We start from the raw sequence: 17265 nt of genomic DNA on the forward strand, positions 1-17265 counted from the left end.
CTTTACAAATCATTGTGTAACTGACATGTCACAAAGGGTATCTTTTCTATTCACTAACGTTTATTCTGGGACGACAAAAATATTTTTGTCCCAGGTTAAACATATGATATAATATAGAACAGAATCTTTCTATTTGAAAGACCATGTATAAAACACTGAACTATGTTGCATTATTATACGATTATTTTCAAATGTGCAAGCATAAATAATGAAAAAAATATAAACAAAATTGTTTAAATAATAATTTTATGTCATATATCACTTGTTCATTCTTAAAAATGATATTAAATAGTACACTTAAACCAAAATTAAAGAGACAAATGTCCATTTCGTAGTCGAAAAGTTCATTTCGCGAAATGGAGTCCATTTCGCATTCTATTACTACCGGAACGATTTCCAAGGATTTCAGAATAAAAACCTCGTAAAATAATTTCCGAGGATTTTTTTAGAAAACCTTGTAAAATGAGTGACCTCGGAGTATTGGAACAATTTCCAAGGATTTTTAAAGTGTTTCCGTGGTTTGTTTTCCAAGGTTTTTAAATGAAAACCTCGGAAAGTTTCTCAAAACCTGGAATACTGTAATTATTTCCCTGAGGATTCTTACTAAAGCATCAAGATCATTTTCCAAGGTTTACTTGAGCAAAAACCTTGGAAATTTCTAGAATATCCATGGAAAATCAAAAATATAACAACCAATGAAATATTCTGAAAAGAGCAATTATATTGTCCTTTTAAAGAATTAATAAATTTCTTTATAATAATACTACAGAGCAAATAATGATCACATGACTCACTGAAACATTTAATGTCAGAGTGAAGTAAATAGTAATGCACTACAAATGAAAATTTAAGTTAGTAGTCTTTAATGGTAAATATTACACTCAATGTTCAGTTATAATTTTTTTGGTACCCGGCAAATTTATATATATTCAAATATTAATCTATTGAAGTCCTGTTCACTCTTCATGATTTTAAAGTGTCCCCAAGTTTTTCCCTCACCGTCACAGGGGTCACATGTGGAAAATGCTTGGATACAATTCCTGAAATAAATAAAGTTAATATTTAATAAAGTACAGCCATTGAAAGAAGTTAAAAAAAAAATAATTATATAAAATCACTACTGGGCGCTTCCCTCTCCATGTGGTCAGGCTTCAAACTTGCTTTACAACATTGAATTTTTGACTCTTGAAGCCAGGACAGGCTTCTTCCCTCTGAGGGAGCTATCCAGCCCAGGATTAAGGAACACCTGTGGTTATACTCAGGACAGTACAGTATGTGTAGGCAATCAGAATTACATCATTTAATTTCTTTTTTATTCATCAATTAGAACAAAATAATACGTTCCTTAAACGTTTCCATAGACAAAAATATCAGTTAATATATTGTTTTAAAAGATCAGCACTTGTGTGTTAAAGGAAATATATCTTTTGAGTGATCCAAAACTACTTTAATGACAAGTTGTTTAGATAGCCTTTGTTTAAAATGAAGGCTTTAATATTTTCAAATGACCTTTTCTGTAGTTACTTTAAATGTTTGTCTAATTTGTTTTGAAATAATGAATTTAATTTTTTTCATGTTGATTACTATTTTTTCTTCATCAGTATTTAGTGTCAAGATTTCAAGAAAACTTTTGTTAGCAGTGTGACAATTCTGCAATGTTTAGAAATTATAAGCAACGTCTGTTACTATTATTTTAGATTGTGTCATATGGATGTTACAACCTAAAGCACTCTAAAAATATTGCAAAAAATAACGCTTTTCATAAGGTGATTCTGATTGCCTACACTGACTCACATGTATCTGTCTGCTCAAAGGGGCATGAAATGTGTTCCTGCAGCAATAAAGCTGAAGAGTCATCTGATATTACATTTACGGCATTTCAAGTATCAATAAAAAAATCAGTTCCAGAAACCATCATTCATTCCAATTTCAAATTGAAACTTTCAAAACCTAGTTTTAAAACAAAAACATACTGTAGTATATTCCTTGAAGCCTTTCCTGGTCTACAGTTGGCTTCCTTTGTGCCAATGCCAATGACTTTTCAGTATATTCCTCTGCTTTATACTAGCTATGATAAGAGACTGGATTGCCATCTTCTTGTAGTTTGGAACACCTGCAAACTTGCTTTCAAGCTGACTCTGTAATTAAACATTTGTAGATTCAAATAATAGATGAAAGATGAAAGTTTATAAATAATGTCATCATAGTTTCATGCATTCATCTTGTTAATACAATCATAGACAAACATAGCATTTATACTCATAAAATCTCCTCTAAATTTTACAATTGTATTTAAACTAGCTTACAGAGGTTAAAAATATAGATCTAAAATAGTTTGTATTTAATACTTATTTGAAGAAAAAAACAGTTTTTCTGCATAAATGTATCTAAAAGTTATTTACCTGAACCTTTTTACTATTATGTTTCTTTTGTTTATCTTCCTGTCTCAGGTCATTGATCTTTAGGTTCAATTACAACAACCAAACATTTCCTGAATCTTGTCACACTTAGATAAATGTTTTCTTTGAAAATTCCATAATATGCTCCCTAACATTTAAAACAAGATATCTCCAAAATTGCTTAAATAAATCCATGTTTCCACTATTTCCAACTATAACTTGACCCATTAATGTCTGAGATTCAAATTTTTCAACAGTATGTTGGATAGGTTTATTATAATGTGAAACAGCGGTGATCCCAAAATATCAAAGCCACCACCATTTTAATTTTACATTTATTGAAGGTACAAATATATCAAATGATAAATAAATGTAAAAGTTGAAAATTTTAATAAGTTCTTGAAAGAGAATCACTGTTGCAATGTCATTTTAGACTTATTGTTTTGGAATGTATAAAAACCCAGACTCCCTCTGAATAATCACATGGAACAATCTGGTCTATCCCAGAATGCCCAATGAGAAGATTGAGAAGATTGAGGAAACCACCTGGGGTGCCATTAGTTTTATCTGATCAGTGTGTTATATTCTGTGTGTGAAATCTTAGTGGATGCAGTATTTATTTATCCTAATTATAAGAAATTAACAAGCATACTGGTTATTATATTTCAGACATTCAATTGTACATAATTATATTTAAAGGACAATTAATAACTATGTATGTTTATTGTACACATAAATTAAGAGCAGAGTAAATTGTAATCTGAATGTATGTCACAGATTTTTTTGTAGAATATACTATTTTATATGGCATAAAACATAGATTAAAGTTTATATAGCATTCTTATTTCAGTGTTGCTTACAGGCTGTCAAGAAACCCTAAGTTAAGTCTTTAAATAGAAAGAAACTTTGGGAAAAATACTGATGCATTTGGAAACTTAAATAGCCATAAACACTGATTGTTTCTTTTTGTATTACAGTTTTGCTCTTTTATCTATTCTTAAAAATGGAGAAGATATCTAGTAACGATAATTATAAATAATAAAAAAAAAATATGAAAAAAAAATGTTTTTTTAAAGTCTTTCTGATCATCAGTTATTTGAATAGTCTTTCTTTTATTATGATTAGATGCGATACATTTATAGCCATTAATAAAATTGTATTTTATGTCAACAAGGAATTTATTTAACTTTTCCATGTTTTCACACTTAAATTTTTTTAAATTGATTCCTCCCAAATAAATCGCTTCAGAAATTTAAAGTACAAATTTATTGAGAAGGTAGTTGGCCATCGACAATGTCCATACTGAAAATTGATTTCCCTGGACCATGCTGTCTTGCATGGACTAACCATGGACAACTGTTTGCTCTGACCATGGATTAAATAAATTATAATCCATGGGCAAACTACAGCCGGGTTGGTAGCTTGGTTTGAGTAAATCTGCCAGCTTTAACTGTTGATCATTGCTTTTGATGCCCATTTTAAGTTAAATCATGATTACCATTATGGCTTAACATTTTCCGAGATGAAATTTAGTAAAGTACAAATTTCCGAGGTCATTTCCAAGCTAAATATTGGCAAAGTGTTTCCAACAAATTTACGTAAATTTTCTAAGTTCTTTTCCGAGCAAAAAAATGACAAAGTTCTTCATTTCCAAGCTTTTTCCAAGCTGATTTTTGGCAGAGTGTTTAAATTCCGAGATAGTTTCCAAGGTTTTCTTTATTTCCAAGGATTTTATACCAAAAACCTTGGATAAATTTTCCAAGGTTTTAAGAAAAACCTCGGAATTAAAAAAAAACCTTGTAAAACTGGTTTATTTCCAAGGTTTTTGAAGCAGTTTCCATGGTTTTTTTCACAAACCTCGGAAAATCTACACCCGGGCTGAGGAATGAAAGTGTTTTTTTATGACTTTTATACTGTTTTATCTATACAGTATAACTTGTATAGGCAAATCTTCAGATCATTCAATCTCTCTGTTTTTTCAGAGTTACTATTTTATTTTGCACAAGGACCTAAAAAATGATTAACATTTAATAAACGTTTTTAATACTAATCAAAGAATTGTACAAATTAATTCACAATTTAATTCATATTCTTTTAATATCTATTTTCATAATTATCCATTTTAATTGTTAAAGTATATTATTTCAATTTTTTTTAAATGTTTATAAAAGCATATTGAAGATCAAGATATTAGCTTCAGAACAACATGTAAAATCTATAAATATTTCATATTTGACATTAATGTATCTGAGAATGTTGTACTGAAAAAGTTTCTTGTAAAATTTACCAAAATCTAAGAGTAATTAAATGTTACTTCTCATTTATAGGGTACCTCAGCAGTTAAACAGAAGGAAAATTAGATATCCAGAATTTACAACAGACTAGGTAGAAAAAATATCAGGTTGGTAACAAATGTTTTAAAGGTATATTTATCCATCTTAACCCATTACTTCATGAGCATTTTGTGAAAAATGGCTGTTTTCATTGAAAAGTCTCCCGTTACAAGTTCAAATTGCTATAATACTATAAAAACTGCTTCAACACTAATCAAACTTGGCACAAATGTTGACTGGACCATTGCCTTTGCAACAACATGCTCAGGCTTAAATTTCCTGTTACCCTGGCAACGAGGGGACATCTCAAAATTGCCAAAAATCACTATTTTGCGTTGATTTTTTCCATCAAAATTGTTTCCAAAGTGCTGCAACTTCTCAATTGATTGTGATAGACTCAAATGCTTTTCAGCGTTGGTTAGACGTAACCTTATGATCGATCTGGGGTCATTTTTAGCCTCTCACAAGTTCAAAATTGTCTTGGCGATGAGGGGGACTGCCGCCCCCTTCAAACCCCCAAAACAGAAGGAGGCACATCTGGCAACCCCCTGATGTATCTTTTGGTTGGGGGGCCGCGCCCAAAAAGAGGTCACTTTTTTAAACAACATTTCTCAAACAAAAACAAGTGTTTGGGGCCTAAATAAGGCATTTTTTCATCATTTGAGACAACAAAAAAGGGGGGTTGAAAAAGGAGTTAAAAGGCGTGTATATGAAGTAATGGGTTAAGGAAACATATTTTTTGTTCTCTTCCATTTTAAACGGAGGTGACTTTAGGTTAACCCTCCATCTGTCTGTCTGTCTGTCAGTCCATCTGTCAACAAAACTGGGTAAGTACTGGCAATATTTTTTAACTACAAATATGGCCATATTGCAGTCAGGAGATAAAGCACATCCTTTTTTTTATGCCCCGCTATATAATGGCCATTCTGTCATAATCAGTGTCTGTTCACTATCTTAGTAACAGTTGCACACATTCAACTCAAATTTGACATATGGATAAATCATGAGAAAATACAGGTCAAGTTCGAATTTGGTCATGGTATGATGATTCTTGACAAGAGTTACGCCCCTTGATGAAATTTTCAGTTTCCGTTCATTATCTCCAAAACGGTATTACACATTCAACTCAAATTTGACCTATGGATACATCAAAGAAATGCACAGGTCAAGTTCCAATTTGGTCATGGTTCAATGATTTTTTGCAGAGTTATGCCCCTTTCACTTTGGAAATAATATGAAATTTTCAGATCTCCCAAACGATATTACACATTCGACTCGTATTTAATATATGAATACGTCAAAATATAATACAAAATTTTCAGTTTCCGTTCATTTTCTCCAGAACCGTATTTTACATTCAACTTAAATTTGACATTTGGATACATCAAAGAAATGTGCAAGTTAAGTTCAAATTTGTTCATGGTTTGATGGTTTTCAGCAGAGTTATGCCCCTTTCACTTTGAAAATAATATGAAATTTTCAGTTTCCCTTCATTATCTCCCCAACGGTATTACAAATTCAACTCAAATTTGACATATGAATACATCAAAGGAATTTGCAGATCAAGTTTGAATTTATTAATGGTTTGATGATTTTTGGCAGAGTTATGTCCCTTTCACTTTGAAAAAAAAAGGAAATTTTCAGTTTCTGTTCATTATCTCCCCCACAGTTGTACATATTCAACTCAGATTTTGTAACATATGAATACACTGGTCAAGTTCCAATTTGGTCATTGTTTGATGATAGCTGACAGAGGTATCCCTCTTGAACTTTGAAAAAAAATCAGAAATTTATACTTCCGTACATTATTATCCCAATGGTAATGTACACATTCAACTCAAATTTGGCATATACATACATCTTAGGAATAAGCAGTTCAAGTTTGAATTTGGTCGTGGTTCAATGATTTTGGACAAAGTTATCTCTTGAATGTTGGAAAAATTTAAATTTTTAGATAGCACTAATACTTTTGTAGAAATGTATGTAGTCATTATTTTGGCTACAAATATGCAATAAGGTTAACACTGAATAGTTTCAATACCTTGAACTTTGTATAAAAATGGTTTATGTTTTACATTGAATAGTTTTAAGGGCTTTGAACTTAAAATGAAAAAAATAATTTCTGCAAACAAATTTGGAACTAAATATCACAGTATATAAACGATTTGAACCCAAACCGGATCTTGTGAGAAGATCTCAGCATCTAAACGTACAATCAGACGTAATGACACATTAAACTATTAAAAATCGGCTTGAATTTAATATGTTACGGTATGTTAACATTTGAATCATATTAAGAAATAATTTATCTTTGCTAAAATATACATCCATAAACTTCTTCGTAAAATATATGCGCATAAAACGTTGTGCTCTTCGCCTCATATTTTGTTTATGTCAACACACGCCGATTACACAAGCAAATGTATGCCTAAAATTGTTTTATTTCACTATAACTCATATCTGAATCTTTACTTTATTGTCTTAACCTCATGTTACCGGACAGACACTTGTGAAAATATCTTTGAATATTGATAAAACATAGTATATAATAGAGGCGACATTTCTGATAACTGTACCCGTCTTGCTAAAACAATTTTAATGATCTGTACCCTACTTGAGTTTTCACTGAACCATTACTTGCGAGTCACTTTTGATGATTTTTATTGTTTTTGTCGTATGTTCCAAATTTTAATGTGCAGAATATGAAGTTATTGTGTCACAAGAGAAGGGTACATGTTTTAGTTCTATGTAAGTAACTAAAACTGCATATGAATGGAGGAGCTTCGTCATGGAAAATACCGGCATGAAGTGGCTGTTTATACGAACCAGAAAGTCAATTATTTCTTGATAGGAATAATTAACTAACAAACCTCACCTTCACTTACCATTCATTTTTCTTTGGAAAGATATAAAGCTGAAATATTACATATGTACTATAAATTGTTTATATTTAGTTCAACGGCATTGTTGTTAGTTTTGACGTGACCGTTATCGAAATATCATTACAAGATTTTTTTGCAGATTACTTATTTCAACATATTGAAAGCTTTACACCTACCGTTGATTTCATTCTGCTTTTTTAAACACTGTTTTATATTCTCAGAAATTCATTGACTTTCTTTTTCTGACATGTACGACTTTTATTCTTGTATATCTTTCATAGACGTCGACAATTTTGGCATCTTTTTAAACGGAGGATATTCAGGAAATTTTGAAATTTTAATTGTCAGTGTTTCAGCTATTGGTGTTATAAACTTCTTTTTTTTTCGTTTACGTTATTTGCTGTGAAATTTATTAAGTAGGAAATTTTATTCTGATCATTATTTATTCTTATTTTCAAGTTGTAGTCTGGATGGCGAATAATTATGTGGTCAATGATGGCATTGAAATTCGTAGTCTTTACTGAACAGTATATACAGTTGTATTCTTCCATGGTGATCCGGAAGAAAAATATACATAGCATTATATATTTTATTAAACAAATGATTAACAATATTATCAGTTAAACCAATTCTCGGTAAATACCTTAGATCCCACCTTATATACTAAAATTCTATTACAATCGTTTATATTTTCTGGCAATAATTGATACAAAATCGCAATGAACGTAAACTTTTTCTCCAATAAATCTTTAAAAATACTCACAAGTCAGGGTACAGATAAAATTCGTAAACTCACAAGTAGGGTTCACAATCACCAGCAAGTAACGTTCAGTTTACGGAAATGACCTCCTTGGTAAAACTCTTAAATTTATGTTCAAGATACAGCAATATGTTATGCATATGACTAAATTATCGTTTGTTATTGATTACTTTAGTAGTTCGATATCACAATTCAATGTTTAACTAAATCAACATTGGAATAAGACGGATTTTTGTTCGTGTTCAGTGTTGATCACCTGAAAGCTGTTCGTGAGTTTCGATTATTTTATAGCCTTCGTGCTAACGTTTATGTTTTGCATAACTAAGACGTTTAATAAAGTTTCTCTCTTATAATATAAATATAGATTTACTAACCTAACGTCCATCAGTATCAATATAAATAACAATATCTTAAACAAGTGAAGTGGCAGAATATGGCTGACACTAAAATCTTCTCACAAGATCCGGTTGGGGTTCAAATCGTTTATATACTGTGAATATTGCAACATCTAAAATTTTGGCTGTATGCGGGGTCATCCGTGATGTGACGACACATTTCTAGTTTCTTCCTATATTGAGAAGTTTTGGTTGATTATGACAACAAAAAGACTTAAAATATAGCCGAAAACAAAACTTGTAATAACTCGAAAAGTAAAATATTTATGTGAAACTTGAAAAAAGGATAGATTGCAGTACAACATTTTAAGCGCTACTTTAGGGAGTATATTCAGAGCTGTCATACTCATCCAGTGTCAGTGACCATGTCAGGATTTCTGATTTAAGTTTTACACCGTAATTGTAAATCTTTTTCATTATAACTTCTTCATCCTTAAAGGGACTCCACTTTATTGGCATGAATGGAGTGAAAATATTTTTCAAGATTTTTGTATGACTAGATGTATGTCTAGACCAATAACTCATGTACTAAATTTCAGATAATACGCTCACTCTGTTTCTCAGAAAAAAATAAAAGTAAAATATATAGTCAAGTGAACAAAGAAAGTAATTTACACATTGTAAACAGCACTTGTTAAAATCTATTAAATTAATGATCAAAAATGTGACAAAATATGAAAAAATAGCACTTACTGTGCTAGTAACGCAAAAGAGATATAGTGATCAATACTAAGCAAAATAAATCATTAATTGTATTGAACATGTATGTCATTTCTTGAATTGTGAATAATTTTACTTTTGTTGAAATTTCCCTCATCAATAATATGATAATATGACAAGGTTTATAAATTAAGTGTCCATATTTCAAGAATTATTTCCACTTTAAATTTTCCTTATTAATTCAATAACTTCCTTCATGGATTTTTTTGAAATTTAAAATGTATGTTCATTATCAGTACCTACATCATATAGACGAGATTAAAAGCCTGGGTTTCTATGACAATTTTCTTGCTAGACTACTTAAAGAATAAGTAAAAGAATAAGTACAACTATCCTAGTCACCCTAGCATGGGTTTCTGCATAACCACTTGTGTTAAAATTCGGGTACCACCTTAAATATTTTTTTAATTATCCCCCGCTGATGGAATGGGGAGGGGGATATTGTTTTGGCGTTGTCCGTCCGGGCGAACATGCAATGTTCTATGAGCTTCATTCCGTCCATATTTTAAGTTAAAATAAGAAGAAAATCCTGACTGGCTGACTGGTTTATTTGGTAATTTTACTGGTTTATGGGGGAAAATGCCACATAAAGATCAAAGAAAAAGCACATAAACCCCAAATGTTGGCACGTCCGTCCGTCCATCCGTCCGAATTTCGTTAACGCCCTAGTTCTCTGCAACTACTGGCTGGAATTTGATGAAACTTTATGGGAATCATCAATATCAAGAGGAGATGCGCATATCCTCTGCTTTTTCCAGTCAGACCTTTTAACTAAGAATTATGGCCCTTGATTAGTTATGTATTATGCATATAGAGCAAAAATTGTTTCAGAGCTACTTCTCTGCAACCAATGGCTGAAATTCAACAAAACTTCATGGGAACCTTAAATACCAAGAGGAGATGCGCATATCCTCGGCTTGTTCCGGTCAGACACTTTAACTCAGAGTAATGGCCCTTGATTAATTATGCAGTATGCATATTAATATAATAGAGCAATAATCGTTTCCGTGCTACTTCTCTGCAACTACAGGCTGGAATTCAATGAAACTTTATAGGAACCTTCAATACCGAGAGGTGATGTGCATATCGTAGCCTTGTTCTGGTCAGTCACTTTAACTCAGAGTTATGGTCCTTGATTAGTTATGCAGTATGCATATAGCGCACTTATCGTTTCCGTGCTACTTCTCAGCAACTACTGGCTGGAATTCAACGAAACTATATGGGAACGTTCAATACTAAGAGGAGATGCGCATATTGTCGCTTTGTCCAGGTCAGACACTTCAACTCAGAGTGATGACCCTTGATAAGTTGTGCAGTATACATATAGAGCAAAAATCATTTTCGTGCTTCTTCTCTGCAATTACTGGCTGGAATTCAATGAAACTTTATGGGAACCTTCAATACCAAGAGGAGATGCGCATAACGTCGCCTTGTTCTGGTCAGACACTTTAACTGAAAGTTATGGCCCTTGATTAGTTATGCAGCATGCATATAGGGCAAACTTTATGGAACCTTCAATACCAATAGGAGATAAGCATATCATTGCCTTGTTCCGGTCAGACACTAATTCAAAATTATGGCCCTTGATTAGTTATGCAGTATGCATATAGAGCAATAATTGATTCCATGCTACTTCTCTGCAACAACTGGCTGGAATTCAATTAAACTTTATGAAAACCATTAATACCAAGATGAAATGTGCATAAATATGTTGCCTTGTTCAGACCAGACCCTTCATTACAGAGTTTTGGCCCTAAATTAGTTATGTAGTATGCATATAGAGCAATATTGCTATTTCTTTGCAACTGCTCTATTGATTTTAACAAAACTTTATAGGAACCATAGGTATTTCCTATAGATACAAAAGAGCAATTTACATCTTGCCATGTCCAGATATTACTATTTAACACCCGAGTTAAGGCTCTGTTATTGCCTTGAATATTTATTATGTAAAAAGAATATTACTGTTTATGCCATGATAAATATATGAATAAAGCCTTATGTCTTCAGTTGTTGTGTAAGTACGGCAGGGGATAGAAATTCAACGAATTTGCTTGTTGTTGTTTTTTTTTCAAGAATACAGCATTAATCTTTCAAAAAAGTACTGATGGTTTCTGTTAAAAATAAATTTATGTTCTTGGAATTACAATTAAACATAATTTTGCATGACCAATAACTTTTGTATGGACTGAATTTAAGATGAAAATTCTTGAACTTAAATCTTTTTTATGATCAATATCCACAACCTCGGATAACTGTCGTGTAATTTTTTTCTAAAATGAAATCTTCCTCTTTGTTAATTTTTACATTATCCGTGCTCTTGTTTGAAGACTAGTTGAGCGTCACTGTTGTCCTACTGACAGCTTCTGATTATATGTATACTATGCTCAAATTTGATATAAGAAATATTGATAATAATTGCTACACAGTCTCTTTATAAAAATAAAATAAACATGTTTTGACTTCACACAAAGAAGATATGTTTGATACCATACCAACTATAGATGATTATTTCTGATTCATAAAATGGTATATATTTTAACTTCCATTTATCGCACTTTATTTGTACACTTCATCATTTTCTAACCTGTTTAGTTCACCTTAAACTTGCTAAATTTGTGTTATGGATATTAAATGGAACAGCGTAATTAGTGTGAGTGTGAATAACAAAATACAAACAAGCCATTTTCAATCTGCATGAATATGTAGGCCCACACCTTAGGCTTGCTACAGGAAGCTACATGGTTTCTGCTTCAGCAGATTAAAGTTAATTCTAGTAGGTTAACCTTGAATAATCTTGATAAATTTGTACCATTGCTTTACCCTGCTTTGACTTTATTAAAAGTTTAAGGGATTTCAGTATTAAAATACACAAACTGAGCCATTATAAAGATATGGAGCCTCCATACAGAGGAAATGGATGTACAGACAGGTCTGTCTGTATACTGGTGGCAGAGGCTCAGGTCAGACGGGTCTGTCTGTATACTGGTGGCAGAGGCTCAGGTCAGACGAGTCTGTCTGTATACTGGTGGCAGAGGCTCAGGTCAGACAGGTCTGTCTGTATACTGGTGGCAGAGGCTCAGGTCAGACAGGTCTGTCTGTATACTGGTGGCAGAGGCTCAGGTCAGACGAGTTTGTCTGTATACTGGTGGCAGAGGCTCAGGTCAGACGAGTCTGTCTGTATACTGGTGGCAGAGGCTCAGGTCAGACAGGTCTGTCTGTATACTGGTGGCAGAGGCTCAGGTCAGACGAGTCTGTCTGTATACTGGTGGCAGAGGCTCAGGTCAGACGAGTCTGTCTGTATACTGGTGGTAGAGGCTCAGGTCAGACGAGTCTGTCTGTATACTGGTGGCAGAGGCTCAGGTCAGACAGGTCTGTCTGTATACTGGTGGCAGAGGCTCAGGTCAGACAGGTCTGTCTGTATACTGGTAGCAGAAGCTGCTGTAGATAAAGATTTAAGTTTCCATATCACTTAAATTTCAAATGGAATTTAAATTGTATAATCAACTACTTATATTGAGACAAATAGTAAGAGATTTATGCACAGATTTAGATTATTAAGTAACTACCATTTATTTTTAATATCGTTTTAATATTTTTCTTTCACAGACAATTCTTGACTTTCAAACAGCTCAGATGTTACTGTAGAATGCTCCATGGAGGACTGTTTGATTACCCTTTACCAGAAGAAGGTAATAACAATGTTGTTTTTATGCCCCCACAGAGTGGGAGCATATAGCGTTGCACTTGTCCGTCCATACGTCTGTCCGCACTACCGTATAGGGATAGGGGGCCATCTAACTGTAAACAGAACAAAGGAGAACAATAGAATTCATTCCGTAACAATAGAGTAAGGGGCCATTGGCCCTCTATTAAACAATAGAAAATAACAAAAGAAATGGCCCCTTGTTCTATTTCCGAAATCTTGTGAACGTAACTCCTCTTAAACCGGATGGCAGATTTTGCTTAAACTTCCAGGGATGAAAACCTTAATGTGTAGATGGTAGTAAAGGAAGGAATTTTTGCTGCGACCAAATTTGACAGAATTATGGCCCTTTGTTGATTTTTTCACTATATACTATGTAGAAATTTTGTGAACGCAACTCCTCTTAAACCGGATGGCAGATTTTGCTTAAACTTCCAGGGATGAACAACCTTAATGTGTAGATGGTAGTAAAGGAAGGAATTTTTGCTGCGACCAATTTAACAGAATTATTGCCGCCCTTTGTTGATTTTTAGTTTTCAACTTGTGGCACATGTAGTCCAAAAAATATTTGACCTAGAGTCATAAGATTGACAGAACAGTGGCGTGTGGGGGCATCCGTGTCCTATGGACACATTTCTAGTTTTATTATCTGTCTTAGTACCTTTAACCTGCAGAATTTTTGTATGCTGGATTTGTCCTACTGTCAATATCAAATTTAACTACCAACATTTATGATAGTGGTCAGACTGTATGGCACTTACAAACTTTTGCTTTATGTATATGCAGTATTTGGATAGAGTGGAAGTCGGTGCGTGAGCATGCGCTTTGCTCAGTTACCATTCACGTTTTCAACGTGGTTGCTATGAAGTGTCATGTGTCTGGCTGCTGCTACATTTAGTGAACATGGCTTTTACAACTAGTATGTCAGTCAGTCAAATCAAAATAACACACATAAACTACACATAGTTGTTTTCCATATTAATATTTTGCATTTTCAATTGATAGTCAAACAAATATCTCAATATTCTTTCCCATTTAGTATATTGTTGACATGTGATGACCGGACGCTGTGTGTTTGATTACTTACGGTCCAGAAAATTCCTTTGTTTCCATCAAAACTCTTTTATTGTCATTTACAAAGTTTTACATAACATTTTAAGCCTATTATAGCATTCAGGACATGATAATTATGGTCAGTTATGTGTTGACATGCCGTAAAAATCCAAACAAACAAACAAAACCATCAAAACTCATATGTTTACCATAGCAACCATATATAGATAGAAAATAAATTATATAAGGTTAATGAAAAAAATTGTCAGTTTCTTGACAAAAAATCAAATTAATAAATACAAAGTCTTAAGAAAAGGTCCCTTCTTTGAGTTCATTTAAAAGGGGAATAATCATGAAAGGGATTTTAATTCTTTCTTGTGAGGAAGCTCAGCCCTGCTAGCTTACAAAAACGTCAGTGGTTCTACTTAGGAGCCCGTTTTTGCCTGAAATAATGCATTGAAGGTGTGGCCGTCCTTTACCATTAAAGCTAGAAACTAACCATATGATGCAATTAACATATAACCAAACCAATGAAAAAAGGAAAAATAAAACAAACCAATACATTTATCAATCATTATAAAAAGCAATGTTTAATTTTTAAGTTATCTTTAACTCTTTTGTTCAAATATGCTTTATTAGGGTTAATGCACCTTAAATTAAACCAAGTTATACATAAAGTTGTATTATGCATGTTTACAATAACATTAATAGACCATCCCAGAAATGATATAGGGAGTGCTTGTGTGGTTGCTTATTTTCATCAAATATCAGGCCTCGACACTAACTTTTTTATCAGGTGGTAAGCCGGACCACTAGATTTGAAATTAAGGTGGTCCTTCCAGAAGTCAAGTGGTCAATTATTATTATTATATCAGTTTACTATAAGTTTAGAAAAAAGTATGACAAAGATGTATTTTTAACCTTTAAAGAAAACAGACATTTTAGATATATATTTTTATCTGAGAGCAAGTTAGTAGGTATTCTGTCGTGAAGTTATTTATTTTTATTTTTTTTTTTTTTTCATAGCTCATTCAAAAATACACAACAGGGCTCTTATTTGTGTTAACTTATACATTGAAGTGATTTCTGTCTCAACTCAAGTTAGGGAATAGTGAAACCATTTGTGTCTGGGTTTTTTTCTTACTGTTATTCAAATATACATTGCTGATACGTGGTACGTCTTATAATCATGATAATTACATGTATCTTTTATAGATTAACATTTTAATAAAAACTAATAAATTATCTTAAAACAAGGAAATATCTAAAGGATAAAAAATAAAAACAACTTTATATATAACTATAGTTTAGCTTATTTTTCTCACAGATTTATTATGAATACAGAATTTTTACCGCCCCGTTGCTTGTTGGTTGATATTTATTTTTTACATTGAGTATTTTTAACCTTTTATTAAAAATTAAAAAAAAAGTAATTTTAACTCTGGAAGAAATGGATCTCTTAGCGTTAAAAAGTTAAAATAAAGATAACTAGCAAATAACTTGATGTATTTCTCAAGTTCCTTTAGTTTGCTGCCATTATTCATGTATATGAAATTGAAAGTTCATACTGTATCCCATACAATATCATAATTACCATCGTTGGAGACCCACGTGTGATTAACATGTAACATAACATAAATGTTAAAGGTTCCACCGTGGTAATCCAACGATGCATCATTACTAGCATCATTTTAATGCAATTTGTACCAAGCTTAATATCACAAATTCTTAACTCTTTTAACTTGCATAGACACAATTTTAGCGACTTAAAATGAAAGTTATTGATGATTTAAGACCTTCTTTAACTTATCAGATTAATCTATTAATGAACCATATACATGTTCATATGACAAATGGTTTTAAACAAAATATATATAACATGTTTTTGACCAAATCGCCATTCTCCCAAATGAGCCTTGCACAAACCAGAAAATTCAAGTGGTCCGACGGACCAGTGCATTTTAAAATTAGGTGGTCCTTGCCAAAATCAGGTGGTCTCGGACCAACGGACCACCGCTAATGTCGAGGCCTGAATATTCTTAAGACACATTAATCCTCATGCAGAAATCTATTTTCCTTTTGAAAATCTGATTTATATTTTGTTATTACAGATGTCAATCATGTCAACCTTGGACAGACAGCTCACTAAATACTGTAGAGTGATGATAGATGGACACTATTTAGTTGAACCATAAAAAAAGGTAGAAATAAATGTTTATTCATAATAATTTAGACATGTGCACATTTATCACATTTTAAGTCAAGATTGATAATTAAGTGGTGAAAATAAATAACCAAACTTTAAAGAAGTTATTATAAATAGATTGATAAGTCATTGGAAATATCTTCATTTACAGATCAAATTAGGCCATGGGGATTTATCATGTGTATGTGTTTAAATTGAAAGTGGTTAAATCAATAAAGAAGTTAATTTGTATTTTTTTTTCTTCTTTTTTTTTTCTTTTAAACTATTCAATATAAAAAAAATAATTTATTAAACTCAAAATTAAGGCAAATTTGATAATGAAATGCGTTATAAGTTACTTATACAGTTAAAAGTGTATTGAAGGGAAACACCAAAAATTGACAAAAAACATTTATTTGTTCATAGATCAAGTGAAGCAGTTAAAATGGAAAAATATGCAAAGGCTGACAAAAGAGTATGCCCGAAATTAAATTGGAAATCCATTTTTTTGTGTGTAATTTGTAGTGTAATTTGAGTGGAAAGTGTTGCAACGCTTTGCATTTTGCTCATTAATAATAGATGATTCTGGTATAAGAAGGTGTGATAATGATCTGAAAATTTGCACACTTTAAGTTATTGGTCTAGGCCTACATCAAATGTTTCTTAAATATTGGAGAAATATTTCTAGTCCCGTCAAGTCAAAACATTTCAGTGGAGTTCCTTAATGCAACAGTCGCAGGAACAAAGCATGAGAGAAAGATCTTTCCTTTTTGGTGAGGTTTTTCAATTACATTTATATAAATGTTTAAAAATTATAACACTCTGATAATCT

The 17265-nt window shown here is 32.1% G+C and overlaps 2 long non-coding RNA genes across 2 annotated transcripts in view; one reads left to right on the forward strand and one right to left on the reverse strand.

The window, feature by feature from the left end:
- The window catches only part of LOC132727741 (uncharacterized), a 62477-nt gene that overhangs the window by 32720 nt on the left and 12492 nt on the right, over nucleotides 1-17265 (forward strand). Inside the window, exons 5-7 of the long non-coding RNA XR_009625390.1 lie at nucleotides 4727-4800; nucleotides 13099-13181; nucleotides 16360-16449. This is a non-coding gene — a long non-coding RNA (uncharacterized LOC132727741). The remainder of the gene's footprint in view (nucleotides 1-4726; nucleotides 4801-13098; nucleotides 13182-16359; nucleotides 16450-17265) is intronic.
- LOC132727725 (uncharacterized) lies at nucleotides 393-2617 on the reverse strand. Its single transcript, XR_009625389.1, has 3 exons — nucleotides 2403-2617; nucleotides 1974-2138; nucleotides 393-1040 (listed from the first exon to the last, which is right to left on the reverse strand). It is a non-coding gene; the product is annotated as an uncharacterized LOC132727725 (long non-coding RNA).

Source organism: Ruditapes philippinarum, unplaced genomic scaffold (assembly GCF_026571515.1).
Source record: "Ruditapes philippinarum isolate M1 unplaced genomic scaffold, ASM2657151v2 ctg2697_1_1_1_1, whole genome shotgun sequence".
Classification (NCBI taxonomy): domain Eukaryota; kingdom Metazoa; phylum Mollusca; class Bivalvia; order Venerida; family Veneridae; genus Ruditapes; species Ruditapes philippinarum.